Here is a 16,755-nt window from a genome sequence, read left to right as displayed (position 1 = left end):
CAAGAAAAATGCAATACGCCCTAGTTGAACGTCTGTCATCCGGACAACCACCCCAATCGCTGTCTGAGTAACAGTGCATGTCTCGAATTGGTGTTGAAGATAGTAGAATACCCATATCCTGTGTTCCATAGATATAGCGTAAAATATGTTTAACCCCCTTCCAATGAGCATCCGCTTGTTAACAGAGAATGCGATGTCAGGTCTTGTAAGTGTAAGATACTGCAATGCTCCAAGAGTGCTTCGATACTCATCACCATTAGCAAGTTGTATTCCTGTCTCTTTGGAGAGATTTGGTGTAGTAGCCATTGGAGTGAGACAAGGTTTGCAATCTGACATGTTAACTCGATCAATAATATCTCCAGCATATTTATATTGTGAAAGATGAATCCCATGTGGAGAGTAATGAATTTCTATTCCGAGAAAATAGGATGCTTGGCCAAGATTACGGATTGGAAATTCATTTTAAATGGCTTTAATTTTTTGAGAGATAAGATTAGGGTTAGTTCCAATGATGAGGATGTCATCCACATAACATAGAATGAATAATTTATCCGCTAAAGTATGCTTGACAGAGAGTGAGTTGTCGGCAAGAGACATGGAAAACCTAGAGTTATTAAGTATCGTTTGAGGCGAGTGAACCATTCCCTTGGTGCCTACTTTAGTCCATATAATGATTTTTGTAGTAAGCACATATGATCTGGTTTATTTTGATCTTTGAAGCCTTGTGGTTGCCCCATATAAATGGTTTCATTGAGATAACTATGAAGGAAAACATTTGACACATCTAATTGATTGACAAACCAATTATGAGCTGCAGCAAGAGCAATAACAATACGAATGGTGGTGTACTGGACTAAACGTTTCTTTGTAGTCAATGCCTGATTGCTGAGTAAATCCCTGAGCCACTAAACGAGCTTTGTGTCATTCAATACTACCATCTGCATTTTGTTTTGTATGAAATAACCATCGACAACCAATAACATGACGTCCCGAGGGACGCAGAACTAATTGCCAAGTACCATTATCAAGTAACACTTTGATTTCACACGACATTATTGTATGCCATTCCGAAATTTTGTTTGCCTTAGTAAAACAAGACGGATCATCATGTGGTGCTTTTATTGTCACGAGGATTGGCGAAGGTTCATAGGGTGCAATCGTGTTTCTGATGTAGAAGTTGATTTGGTAATTTGTGGATAGGTTATGGGTTCAATTGATTCGATGGTAGTGTCCAAGGTTGGGGACGTAATTGGTGTTGTGTGTAATGCAATGTCAATTTCTTTTGTGTGAGGTGTAACATTTAATTCTGGTGACTTGGCAGATGTTTAGTGGAGTTGTTGTATGTCCAATGGTTGAGAGAGTAGACTTGTGAGAGGAACAGGTAGTGATTGTTGTTGGGATGTAGTGGTAGTAATGGGAGTTGAATGTAAATATTGGTCTTGTTCCTGTGTATTAATTTGTGGTGAAAAAGTTGCTGGGACATGAGTGGATAATGTAGTGGCAGATGATTGGTCTTTTTGAATGATTGAATCATTAGGAGAGAGAGTTAGTGGCTCCGATAAAGTGGGATAATTGTGATTTGGTGCTTTGTCTTTTGTCAAATGAATTTGTCCAGGAACTTTAGATGAATGATGAGAATTATCTGTATGGAGCACAAGTGATTTACATGAATGCAGTGGGTTAGGGAGAACATCAGGTGCAAATTTAATATTGCTGGTGTCAATATGCAAAGATGAATTTGGGGAATTACCTTTATATGGACCAAGTAGAGAGGGTAGTTCAACTGAAACATCATTTGGCGGAGGAGAGGCACTAGATGACACTGAAGATGAATTTCGACCGGGGAAAACATCTTCAAAAAACTCAACATGTTTACATATATATAGACGATCAGAAGCAATATCGAGACAAAAATGACCATTGTGATTCGGTGAATCGCCTAAGTAAACACACAGTTTTGAACGAAAAGAGAATTTATGTTGATTGTATGGTCAGAGAAATGGAAAGATACCACAGCCAAAAAATTGCAATTTAGTAAAGTCTGGATTTTTGCGAAACAAGGAAAAAAATGGTGAGGTGTTTTTCAAGGTTTCTATTGGTAAAAAAATTGATAAGTTTGACACTATGCATGACTGCATAATTCCAATGTTTCAAGGAAAGAGAGGCATGAGTGTCACGTCCGTGTCTAAATTTCTAGAATTTATACCTAGATATTTAATATATGCTATAATTATTGGGTGTGTGAAATTAATTTAGTGCTATAGGAAAAGTTTGGGGTTATTTTGATGAGTTTATGTGTAAATTAAAAGTTTAGGGTAATTTTTAAAAGATTATATAAAGATGGAGGACCAAAATGGATATTTACCAAATTTGAGATATATATCTCAAATGTTCCAGTGGATACGATCATCACCATCATCTTCTTTTCGTCCTTTGCTTTTTCTTTTTCTTTCAGTTTTATCAAATCGTTCTTCGACCGTTTCTCCACCGTTTCTTTGATTTACAGAGATTCGACCGTCCGAATCACTCGAAATTGAAACCATAGCATCCTTATGCATAGATATAAATCCTAACCGAAGAGTTTATGAGTTTCGGCAGTGTTTGGAGGGAAAACATCTTAGACAGAATTTATAGGCGAATTGATCAGGTGTGTTTCTTCAATTAGTAGCCAAGGTAAGTGATCAACTGAAGATAATAGATATGAGATTGAGAAAGATAAAATATGGAGGTTTCATTTAATGGGTTTGGAAGTTGATTAATGATTGGGAGATTATAACATGAATTTAGTGTATTATGGAATATTAAGTTGAATCAATGAGATCTGAAATTTATATTACTGTTTTATTGGTGAACTTCATTGGGTTGAGGTTTAGAATTATTGAGAGTTATATAAATGATCTTTAGAGAGATACCGATGTTAGTCATCAATGAGAAGTAAAGTGAGAATAAATTGGAGTTCATGATTTGATGATTAAATATGAAAATTTGGTAAGCTTAAATAGTGTTTGAGGAAATAATTAAGATATGAATTTTGAGGACAATTTTTTCTGATCTTAAGCACAGTTTGAGGTAGGAAATTAAGAGATAAATATGATATAAGAGGATATATATGTTGATAATTGAAATTTTGTATTATATGTATATATTGTTAATAGAAGTTATTTTTAGTTGAAGTTTGTGTGATTATGGTTTAAGTTTATATGAATTATTTTAGAATATCTATTGAAGAGGAAGGCCAAAATAAATAAATAAATATGATATTATGATATTTGGATAAATTGGAGACTCCTAAGTATTGATTATGATCTTTCTATTTCACGCCCGATGCCAATTGAGGTCGTTTAGGGTCGGGTGTGACAATGAGCCAATAGGGTGAGAGCAATGTCAACTATATGTCGTATTTTTCTCTCAGCAATCCCATTTTGTTCATGGGTGTGAGGACAAGCAAGTTTATGATGGGTGTGAGGACAAGCAAGTTTATAATGAATTCCATGGCTATATAAAAAAGATCGTATTTTTTGAAATTCACCCCCAAAGTTAGAGTAAAAGGTTTTAACATGTGCATTAAACTGACGTGTTATCATTGCATAGAAATTAAGAAACATAGTATGCACATCACTCTTGTTCTTTAGACAAAAAGTCCAACTGAATCTGGTAAATTCATCAACTATCACCAAAAAATAACGATGACCGGAACTAGACATGATAGGTGTAGGACCCCATACATCTGAATGTAAAGATTCAAACATACAAGTACTTCTGCGAACAACATATTTTGAATGTAAACGAGAAGACTTTCCTAAAGGACAAGATAAACACATTGAAGAAGACTTTGAAGTAGGAAGATGATTACGATGAATGATGTTAGATATGGTGTGAGGCTGACAGTGACCCAATCGAGCATGCCACTATATAAATGAAACTTTTTCTCCAACCAAAGTCTGTTTTAGTGTCGTAGGCATGATGTATAATCCATCTATACTCGGTCCTCGTAATAGGATTTCCTTGCTGTCCTGGTCTTTTATAAGAAAGAAAGAGGGCCAAAATTCAAAGAAAAAATGAGTTATCTTTGATGAATCTTTGCATATAGTTTGATGGAGAGTTTCCAGCAAATTGATCATTGTATGAAAAATGTGCTTGAGGTCGATATTGTCCCCGTTGGAATCATCGTCCTCCTTATCCCACTCAGCCGCCCCGATTTTCATAACCTACACGATAATTTCTATCTCCATGTTGTTTTGTTGGACAATTGTTAGCCCAATGAGACACATCACCACACTCATAACAGAATCCACCACGCTTCTTGGGAGAGGTGGTCCTCACCGAACATTGAGGGATGTGAGCATGTTTCGATATTCCTTTCCCATGTTTTTGAATAAAGCAGCAATTAGTTGAACCGAAGACACTGGTGTGCCGGCCGCTGCAGCAAGTTCATCAGTGATGTTTTTTTACCTTTTTTAGATAATCAGCAACAGAAGAGTCATTCTGTTGTAGGGCTGGTAGTTCAAGCATTAATTACAGCTGGCGATTTTCACAGACATGCCCATAGGTGCGTTCCAGAGCATACCACATGTCACGGGGATTGGTAAGGCCAGTGACAGTGGAGAATACTATTAAGAGTTGACACTCTAGCTGTGTTTAATAATTTAAGTTGTTGTTTTTAATGTTTAGCATGTGACTTCTTGTCTTTATTGTTCTCATGTGATTTCTTATTTTATGTAGTTAGTCAGTTTTATAGGGACTTGAGGTATGGGGACCTTAATTGTAGTTGTGAACTTTTTTTTTTTTATCTTTTTTAGCTATTGCTGTGACATCAATCTTTTGTAAGCATTATATATTTCTTGTTCCTTGTAATGAATGTTAAGCTCTTTAGTTTATCCAGCCTGCTCTCCATTTTTGTTTTTCCATAATCCCTTGGTTTACAAATGGTATCAGAGCTTCTGATTTAATGGGACTGTGAGTGAATGTGAGTTTGGTGAGAGAAAACAAGAAAGGAATCCCTTCACTAAACCAAATTTGTGTGAGTTCTTTTGTTCTCTGCATGGCTTCAAATAGCTATTCAGCTCCTTCTCCTCCACCATTTTCTGGTGAAAACTATCAGATCTGGGCAGTGAAAATGAAAGCTTATTTAAGGGCTTTCGATATTTGGGAAGCTGTGGAAATAGGAAGAGATCCTACTCATTTGGGTAGGGATCCTACCACAGCTCAAATCAAACTTCATAAAGAGGAGGTTGCAAAAAAGCTCAAAGCCTTGTCTACTATTCACTCTGCTGTAAATGACGTTGTATTCACAAAATTATGGCTTGTGAAACAGCAAAGGAAGCTTGGGATAGATTGAGAGATGAGTTTCAAGGGAGTGAGAAAACTAAGCAAATTCATGTTCTCAACTTAAAAAGGGAGTTTGAGAATCTGAAACTGAAAGAAGTGGAAACTATCAAAGACTATGCTGATAGGATATCCAACACTGTCAATCAGATCAGGTTACTAGGAGAAGAATTACCTGATACAAGAGTTGTTGAGAAAGTTTCTATAAGTCTTCCAGAGAAATTTGAAGCTAAGATTTCTTCTCTTGAAGACTCCAAGGATCTCAGCAAAATTTCCTTAGTTGAGCTTGTGAGTTCATTGCAAGCTCAAGAGCAAAGAAGAATGATTCATGAAGAAGAAAGTACAGAGACAGCTTTCTTTGCTAAGCAAAAGGGTAAAGCTCAAGGAAACTTCAAGAAGAAATTTTCTAATGATAAGAAGAATAAGGAGAAGACAACATCCACCAGCAAAAGATGAGTTTTTCCTCCATGTTCTCATTGCAAGAGGGCTGACCACCTAGAGAAATATTGTTGGGTCAGGCCAGGAGTTTAATGTAGGGCCTGCAAACAATATGGACATATGGAGAGGATTTGCAAAAACAAATCTAATCAAGCAAATTTACAAGCTCAGATAGCAGAGGAGCAAGTAGAGGCATATCAAGAAGGAAATCTGTTCATGGCTACGTGTTATGCTGTAGCAAATTGCAAAGATGAATGGCTAGTGGATAGTGGTTGTTCATATCATATGTCTTCAAATGCAGAAAACTTTCTTGATTTGAAAAGTTCAAGTGTCATGAATGTGCAAATTGGAGATGGCAAGATGTTGAAAGTGAAGGGGCAAGGAAATGTTGCTATGCATACATCTGAAGGTACAAAAATAATTTCAGATGTACTTTTAGTTCCTGAGATTAGTCACAACTTGCTTAGTGTTGGGCAAATGCTTGAGAAAAATTACTCTTTGCATTTCAAAGATAAAACTTGTGTCATACTTGATCCTTCTGGTGGTGAGTTTCTCACTGCGAAAATGAGATAGAAATTTTCCTATAAATTGGAATCTGGTGCAGTGTCATGTGTGAATTACTGCTTCAAACAATCTACATGTTTGGCACAAGAGGTTGGGTCATGTTAATTGTGAAAGCCTTAGGAAGTTAAAGCTTGGAGGAGCAATTAGATTTGATAATATCAGTTTGATAGAGGAACTTTGTGGGGCCTGTCAGATGGGAAAGCAAACCAAATTACATTTTCCAACAAATAAAGCTTGGAGAGCTGTAGAAAAACTTCAGCTGGTACATGACAAGGGGCAAAAACCCCTATCTTTGGGTACGGTTTTAGGATGGTTTTTAGTTTACTTTCTGCTAATAAGTGAGCAATTCTCGCATTTATATGCATTTGTGTGTTAGTTAGGATTTGTATATGTTTTATTTACTTTTGTGGTTTAGAATCGTTTTCTGATCATTTTTAGGCAAATATGGCCAAACTAGCATATACGTTAACTCTTGATTATCTTTTATGGCTAAATGATCCGCCAAAAGTCACACCAAACGGAGTATTTACTCAAAACAAGCGATTGGTGGGTCAATTTAGAATCGGAACTAATGTCGTTTAGAGTTTGCGTGCGTGTGCAGGTCAAAACAGGAACGAGTTCAGGCGAAAATCACGTCGCAGGAACACCCTGTTGGAAATTAGGCTAAGGTAAAGCAGCGGAAATATAAATTTTTTAACCTATTTCCATAAACCACAAGATCCGTTAACTGTTATTTCATATAAAAAGGGATAAGAAGAATTACCTCTTGATGATACCGTTGTTAATGAAGTGCCCACAACTCTTCTCCGAGTTCCCAAACACGAAATAAAACACGGAAAGATTAATTGAGAATCAACCGTTGAATAGCAACCAAAGTAGATTGCCTCTAACTAATCAACACAAGATCAAGGATAAGAGAAATAGATGATGCGAACCCACGAGGAACAGTGCCTCAAAAACCCGACAACTAGATTTGATCCCTAGGAAAGCTAACGAATCAGGGTCGGACAGAAAAGAACCCTTACAAAACTAGGTTTTAAAGACCCAATCCCAGTCTCCAACAATTAAGGATTTAATCCCGAACTGTTCAAAGTAGTGCCCCAAAGAACACAAGAGAAACCACTCACAACTCTTTAAGAGTAATATTTTTATTGAAATCAAACTTGTGTCTTACATATGAAAAAGCTCACCTTTAAATAGGTAAAGCAAATACAAACAATGACTTGAATTGCCCTTACATATCTTTGATAACAATAATAATACAAGGGCATTTAAGTACTTTATTTAGTCAAACCATTAAGACAAAGAAAATCAATACACATAATTTGACAATAATGCAAATGAGAAAACAAGACTCAATTCCCATGGAATTGATTAGGTTCACATTGTGTTGAAATTGTGATTTTGACCATTGAAATAACTAAATCAATTCATATTGAATTGATTTTTATTTCCCCAATAAATCCAAATGGTTAAAATTTACATGGTGATTTTTGACTCAATTTCACCGCTTGTTTTGTTTAGTCCATGTTCGGTTTCTTTGATGTGTCCGCTTTCCGAATAACCTGAGAGGTATGAAAAAGTTATAGCTTCTTGAATTCCATCCGTGTCAATTTGGTCCGACATATCTAACATTTGCACCACATATGTTTGGAGCTCCTCTTCAAACTGCTTAGCACGTGCTCGAGTAACAGGTCCATCCGGTAGACGTATTCGCTCCATATGAGAATTCGGATTTTCAACCCGGGTTATATCATTCCCTCCCTCCTCAGAAGGATTCGACCTCGAATCAGAATCTGCATCATAAAAAGATAAATCAGTAACATTAAAAGTAGTTGATACATTATACTCACCAGGTAAATCAATTTTGTAAGCGTTGTCATTAACGCGCTCCAAAACTCGAAAAGGACCATCGCCTCGGGGTTGTAGCTTATTTTTACGAAGTCCTGGAAATCTCTATTTTCGAAAATGCACCCACACCAAATCACCAGGTGCAAACACAACCCGTTTACGATGTTGGTTTACTTTAGAAGCAACCCGTCTATTTTTTTCTTCAATGTGCTTGTGAATCTTCTCATGAATGGATTGCACTAATTCTGCTTTCTTAACACCATCTGTACTAGACCTGGCATCCACAGGTAAAGGTAGTAAATCCATAGGAGTAAGAGGGTTAAGACCATAAACAACTTCAAATGGTGAAAACAGAGTAGATGAGTGAATACTGCAATTATATGCAAATTCTACCATAGGTAAACACTCTTCCCAATTCTTAAGATTTTTCCCAACCACAGTACGCAAAATTTGACCAAGAGTTCGATTAACGACCTCGGTTTGTCCATCCGTTTGAGGATGACAAGCTGTAGAATACAAAAGCTTAGTACCCAATCGACTCCATAAAACACGCCAAAAATGACTTAAAAATTTAGCATCTCGGTCGGATACTATAGTTTTTGGTATTCCGTGCAACTTTACGACCTCTCGAAAGAAAAGGTCAGCAACATTGGTGGCATCATCGGTTTTATTGCATGCAATAAAATGTGCCATTTTGCTAAACCTATCAACCACAACAAAAATGGAATCACGACCTTTCTTTGTCCTAGGTAACCCAACAATAAAGTCCATAGAAATATCTACCCAGGGTTCCGTAGGCACGGGTAACGGGGTATAGAGACCTTGGGACAAAACCTTAGACTTAGCCTTTTTACAAGCGATGCACCTAGAACAAAGTCTGTTGACATCCCTACGCATCTTTGGCCAAAAGAAATGTTCATGCAAAATATCTAAAGTCTTACGAACCCCAAAATGTCCCATCAGTCCACCATCGTGGGCTTCCCTGACAAGCAATTCTCGATATGAACATTGTGGCACACATAGTCTATTTTCACGGAATAAAAAACCATCAAGTAAATAGAATTTATCCACCGCAGACTTACCGCATGCAAGGTACATATCACCAAAATCAACATCACCATTATACAATTCCTTAAGATGTGTAAATCCCAAGAGCTTAGTATTCAAGGAACTTAAAAGAATATACCTGCGCGACAGTGCATCAGCCACCACATTTTCTTTACCTTGCTTGTATTGAATAGTATATGGAAAAGTCTCAATGAACTCCATCCACCGGGCATGTCGTCTATTCAACTTACCTTGTCCCTTGAGGTGTTTTAGGGACTCGTGATCAGAATGAATAACAAACTCCTTAGGCCAAAGGTAATGCTGCCATGTTTCCAATGCCCTCACTAGAGCGTATAACTCCTTATCATAGGTGGGGTAATTAAGTGCAGCCCCACTCAACTTCTCACTAAAGAAAGCAATTGGTCTTTTATCCTGCATCAAAACAGCACCAATACCTATGCCGGAGGCATCACATTCAATCTCAAATGCTTTCTCAAAGTTAGGTAATGCAAGTACAGGAGCAGAACATAATTTATCCTTCAAAATATTAAAAGCATTCTCCTGTTCTATTCCCCATGAAAATCCTACTGTCTTTTTAATCACCTCAGTGAGGGGAGCAGCTAAAGTGCTAAAGTCCCTCACAAATCGTCTGTAGAATGATGCTAAGCCATGGAAGCTTCGCACCTCAGACACACTACTAGGTGTAGGCCAATCGCGGATTGCCTTAACCTTTTCCTCATCTACTTTAATTCCTTTAGCAGACACAACATAACCAAGGAAAATAATTTGGTCTGTGCAAAAGGAACATTTAGACAAGTTAGCATATAATTGTTCTTTTCTAAGCACATCAAAGACACTCCTTAAGTGACCTAAATGCTCTTCTAAAGACCTACTATATACCAATATGTCATCAAAGTAGACCACCACAAACTTGCCTATAAATGCACGCAACACATGATTCATTAAGCGCATAAAAGTTGACGGTGCATTGGTCAGACCAAAAGGCATAACGAGCCATTCATACAATCCGTGTTTAGTTTTAAATGCGGGTTTCCATTCATCCCCTTCTTTCATCCTAATCTGATGGTATCCACTTTTCAAATCTATTTTACTAAACACAATAGCTCCATGTAATTCATCTAACATATCATCTAACCTAGGAATAGGGTGACGATATTTTACCGTAATGTTGTTGACGGCTCGACAATCAACACACATTCTCCAACTTCCGTCTTTTTTTGGAACAAGAAGCACAGGTACGGCACATGGGCTCATCGACTCCCTCATGTACTCTTTAGCAAGTAACTCCTCCACTTGACGTTGTAACTCCTTCGTTTCCTCAGGATTACACCGATATGCTGGACGGTTAGGAATGACTGCCCCAGGTACTAGGTCGATCTGATGTTCGATCCCCCGAATAAGTGGTAATCCTTCAGGCAATTCCTCGGGCATGACATCTTGATATTCCTGCAAAAGAGAAATACAAGAACTAGGCAGGACATTATCAGCTTGACTTACATATGCTTCTTTATAAACAAGTAATAAGACAGGTTTATTTACAGAAAGAGCATACTTAACCTCGTTGGACCTCGCAAAGAAATTAGCCTTACCCCACCCCACACTGTTATTCTCTCTTGACTCTCCTTTTGCATGTGGCCCCTCTCCTTTTGCAATTTTCAGAATTACTTTTACCTCGGCTCTCTCGCTCTTTGGCCACATCATTATCAATTCTCTCATTTTTTTTTTAATTTTTCTTTTCTCTCACCAAATCCTCATTTTCATCACTCTTCTCACCATGCTTTTCTCTCAACTCTTGGTTATCATTAGATGATACATGAGTTTTATTAGAAACAGACCCACTATGATTTCTAAGCTTTATTTGGTCTTCATAGACCTCTGTAGGCATTAAGGGAGCTAAAACAATTTTTTTACCAATATGTTCAAAACTGTAATGGTTCTTTCTCCCTAAATGCATAGCATCTCTATCAAACTGCCAAGGTCTACCCAACAAAATATGACCAGCTTGCATGGGTACTACATCACACAGTATTTCATCCTTGTATTGCCCAATTTTGAGGGACACTAAGACTTGTCTATTTACTTTAATTTCCCCACAATCATTTAACCATTGCAATTTATAAGGGCGCGGGTGCTTTGTGACTGGTAACCCTAGCTTCTCTACTAAGGTGGTACTAGCTACATTAGCACAACTACCACTATCAATAATCACACTACATACCTTGCCTTGCACGAGACATCGAGTGTGGAAGATGTTTTCCCATTGTATCTTGTCCTCGGCAATCTTCATTTGAGAATTCAATAGTCGTATGACGACTAACGACTCCCCTCGTTCGGCTCTAGTGAAGCATTCCGCCTCCTCAGAGTCTTCGTTTTCTTCTTCGACCTCATCACAATCACTTTCAGTGTCAGTGACTACTTCTCCGCCCCTCATGATCATGGCTCGTCTATTTGTGCATTCAGATGCTATGTGACCGAATCCCAAACATTTAAAACACTGAAGTTTGCTTGGTCTCGGTTTCTCTTCTCCCTTCTGCTTATTTTTGTCAACCGAGTCTGACTTGTGTTTGGCATTGTCAAACTTTGAAGGAAATATGCTTCCTTTCTCTTGGTTACCCCACCGGTTCTTCCAATTAGAGTTAGAAGATGATGAACCTCCTGTGTAGGATTTGTCATACTTTCTCTCCTTGAGTTGTCGTTCTACTACCTTTGCTGCATGTACCATATCTTCTCTCTGGGAGGGATTGAAGAATTAAGTCTATGCTTAATTCGTTATCCATCGCGAATCCAATACTTGAAAGTTTGGTAATGTAGCCAATCATCTTGACACAATGTGTCATGACAGATGTGCCCTTTTGCATCCTGCAACGATATAGCAACTTGGATATCTCGTAGCGTTCGCACCTAGTCTGTTTCCCAAACAGCTCTTTAAGGTGCATGATGATGGAATAGGCATCCATTTCCTCATGTTGCCTTTGTAATTCCGGTGTCATCGATGCAAGTATGATGCATCCGACATGATCATCATCAGCCTTGTGCTTCTAGTAAGCATCAATTTCCTCAATGGGAGCATCATCAGCAGGGATAGGGGGTATCGTTGTATCAAGTACATACCCTATCTTATCGAACTTCAAAACAATTTTGAGGTTACGAAACCAGTCGGTGAAGTTTGAACCATTCAATTTGTTATCGGTAAGAATGTTTTGCAGATTGGTTTTAGTCATGATTTTAAGAGTGTGTTTAATTAAACTTGAGAGTGAGAAAGAGTAAACGTATGTCATTCATTTTCTTAAAGTATATCAATCTAAAATTATAGGCCTTTTAGTTTATTTTAGATTGCTTCCACTATTTTGCCAAATTAATAGCCCTCCATATTAATTCGAAGAATTTCACAAATCCTTTAGTGAGCTAGGATCCTAACTCCTGAGATTTCGCCTTGAGTTTGCTCAACAAGCTAGTCTCATTCGTTAGGTAGATTCATGTAATCAATCACATCTTTAATGTGATTCCTAGGTTATTGGGTTACTAACCACATTAGTAACTAATATGCTATTCACATTAATCCCAACCATCTTGCCCATTAGTTTATGACAACATGAGTTTGCTCATCCAATTATCATAATCTAATTTAAGTATTACCCCATATTCATGAAAAGTAATTTTCGATAATTCAAGTGTTACCGAAGGGACCCTGAGCTTGAGTTTTCTCAACAAACCAAAGGCCCTCAGCACTGCCGGCTGAATTATAATATTAAGGAGGGGCAACCGATTTTAATAACTTGTTTATTTACTTAACTTTTTAATGAGGGATTTTATTTTAGGTCTCATAATCTAACTTAGTCTTGATTTGCTTTAGCATACATCAGACACATACATTCACATACATTGGCGTTATGGACATATCATCTAAATTATTCCGTCGAGCCAGAGACGGAATAAAAGGGCAAAACCTAAGGAAATACTAACTATTACATATTTCTCTTTAGGTCCTCCGTTTTCTCCATGGCGCCTTGAAATTACATATTAATTTCTATACTACTAAAGAAAACTTCAATTGAATTGAAGGGAATTAGATGAGAGGAGAAATTACAATAGATAGTAGAAAGGCAGGACTCGCATGCCCTATTTCAAAAATACCAAAAGACTAAAAGAGGGTCCAAATATGTCCATAACTCCAAACATGCATAGACTCAATTAAATAAATTTAATTGGTTGATTACATAACTGTCTTATGTAATATTTATGTTAATCACATTAACTTATCAAATAACTTTCATCCAATTTTACTTCTAATAGTTTTCGTATCTTTTATATTAATCTTTAGATTAATATAACTATACAAAACTTTAATTATGCACGTTCCAATTATTTTGATTTTAATTCATTTAACATTTTGATTTACAAATTGGTAAAACAAACTTTTAAACAAATTTTCATTCGATAATCAAAACAGAAAACTATCAATTTGTGAAACATATATATTTAAATATAACAAAACGATTTTAAATAATTTAAAATCAAGTGGGTCTCGGGCCGGGCCCGAGAGTGGGCTGCTGCCGATTGGCAGCAGCCCTAGGGCGGTTGGGACACCGCTGCCTTGCGGCAGCGGCTGCTGCCGCGGGGCAGCAGCCGCGCGACAGCGACCAGTCGTGCCGCGAGGCGCGACTCAGGCTGCTGTCGTATTTATTTTTTTTATATATATATAAAACAATTTTAAATATATATATCAGTTCTAAAACGGTTTTAAAACGATTTTCAGAAAATAGGAAAAAACTACTATAGATTTCCGTTTTATCTTTAGAATTAATAAAACTGATTTTATCAATCTAACTATAAAACTAATAGATTTTGTTACGATGATTATCAACCAAAATAATTAGGAACATACACATAATCTATTTTAATTAACAATTAATTAAAACTTATTTATCTTTAGAATCAATTAATCAAAACAATTTGTTAATTAATCCTAACTATAAATATTTATTCAATCCTATTGAAAAACTCCTAAATTTTCATATATGAAATAACGGATTTAACGATGGCTCTGATACCACTGTTGGAAATTAGGCTAAGGTAAAGCAGCGGAAATATAATTTTTTTAACCTATTTCCATAAACCACAAGATCCGTTAACCGTTATTTCATATAACGAGGGATAAGAAGAATTACCTCTTGATGATCAATCTACCGTTGTTAATGAAGTGCCCACAACTCTTCTCCGAGTTCCCAAACACGAAATAAAACACGGGAAGATTAATTGAGAATCAACCGTTGAATAGCAATCAAAGTAGATTGCCTCTAACTAATCAACACAAGATCAAGGATAAGAGAAATAGATGAAATCAATTGATCGGAAGGAAGCCGTAGAGAAATCTCGTCCTCGAACTAGGGGTGTCGAATTTTCTCTCTCTTTCACTATAGGGATTTCGAAAATCTCAGTAGGAATGCACTTAGGGGGATTTTGAAAATCACTAGGGGGGTATATATAATCTCTTGTATCTAATCCCTAGTTAGATAGAATTAGGTTACCGAATAGGAATTCAATTCGGAATAGAATTCCTAATTATTATCTCACTATATATCTAATATATTAAGGATAATAATAATAACCTTATTGGATAATAATAGGAGTATTTTAATCTAATTAAAACTCCTAACTTATTTATCTCTTAATTAATTTAATTCATAATCCTAATCTAATTAGGAATAACAAAATCAAATTAATTATTCATGTATTTAATTACATGAATTTCGACCCCCCCTTGGTCCATGGGCCTTATTGGGCTCAATTGGGCTTCCATCAATTAATTAACATCTATCTCTCTTTTAGGTTCCAAGTCTTATGTGTGACCCATTAGGTTCTTATTGCTTCTAGCCGTATGCAACGTTATTAAATTAATTTTCAAAGAATTATATCTAATCTTTGCATAACGGAATGATGTACAGAGTATGTGATTAGCAAGTCCGTAATCATTCCCCCAGAGCTATAAGAAGACAGGTTGATTCTGTCGTTAACCTTTCCGTATTAGTTACAGTATAATTCGATCCTTTATCAACTACATCCTTGAACTGAATCTTATGACTATGGATGATGTCAAGTCACATATAGCGAGACGTTTGTTTTACTTGTACAGGCCGAGTCAACTCAAATAGATAAGTTAAGTGAAATCTGTATTTCAACTCTTAAGCTATCACCTTGCAAGGATTTAGAGTCGAGTCTTCCACAAGCGATCCTTGGATGTATCTCCCATTCATCGGGAGTGATAAATGCTCAATCCAATATATAACGATCCCGCAATCACTTCCCGTGATACCCAACGTCTACTGTTCACACCCCAGAGTCATCTCTATTAAGGATCGTGTTACACCAGAGTCAAAGCATCACATTCTATAATCCAGAATACCAATTAATATTCCTTTGAGTCTGAGGATTAGTTATACCTATTAATACCAATGAGATGAACAGGTGACAAGGACGAATCTACCCATCCTGTTATCTCAAATCGGATCCCCAATCCTAATGAACAACTTTTCATCGGATCTATGTAACTGTCCAGATATCTGTATATATGAAGCTTGTGAGATCAGCTTTCTGTCGGACAAAAGACATTGTTACATACAAGTCTCAATAGTGATATATCAATCTAAAACATATCACTTGACTTGGGGTGGTTTTAAGTTTATTAGTTTATTATAAAGTTTTATCTCACTTCATGCTTGTATGAACACTTTATAATCACTTTAAACAAACTTACGGATTTCCTTTTATTAGACTTTATTTAGTGCTTAAAAGGGATTGCCTTTATATAGTTATAAAACATATATCTCATTAAAACAAATGATATAAAGAACAATTCATTTACATTAAGTTTGTATCCTAGAACAATTGTCTATAGGACACTAAACCCCAACACACCCAACAGTCACGCAGGGCGTCTGGGCATGTCGCGCGTCGAAAACTGGCCTTTTTAGGCCAGTTCGACGAGCTGGCTCGCCCAGCTCGGTGAGCTGACCTGCGGGAATCAGTCTTTTGACTGATTCCCAGTCCCACAACGCCACGATTGACCCCATATCTTTCCACCTGCAAAAGGAAACGAATTATGTCAGAACGAGGACCCGAACCGCAACTATAAGTAGAACTCTTAGTTTCAGTTTGTAAATATCCTTCATTAATTGTAAAAACCCTAACCTTCCTCTTGAAGAATCCTCTCCACCTCCTCCATCTCCTTCAACCTCCATTGAAGAACCTCCGTAGCTCCGTTCATCGAGGATTGTTCAAGCTCCATCCTTAAGTCCTAGGAAGACGCCTGCATCGGTAGACAGGTTCCCTGAAAGGGATTTTTCTTCTCTTTTATATTCTGTCTAGCCTCTGATACATGTTATGAATCCTACGCTCATTGTATCTTCGTGACAATACTTTCCATCTTTAATAATATTATAGTTTTGTTTTCTTCAATTGATTTATTGCTTGTATCTTTGTCTTACGCTTTGTCAGATTGGTTTAACTCAT

Source organism: Euphorbia lathyris, chromosome 7 (assembly GCF_963576675.1).
Source record: "Euphorbia lathyris chromosome 7, ddEupLath1.1, whole genome shotgun sequence".
Lineage (NCBI taxonomy): Eukaryota > Viridiplantae > Streptophyta > Magnoliopsida > Malpighiales > Euphorbiaceae > Euphorbia > Euphorbia lathyris.
The sequence above is the reverse complement of the archived record's forward strand: the minus strand, read 5'-3'. Positions refer to the sequence as shown.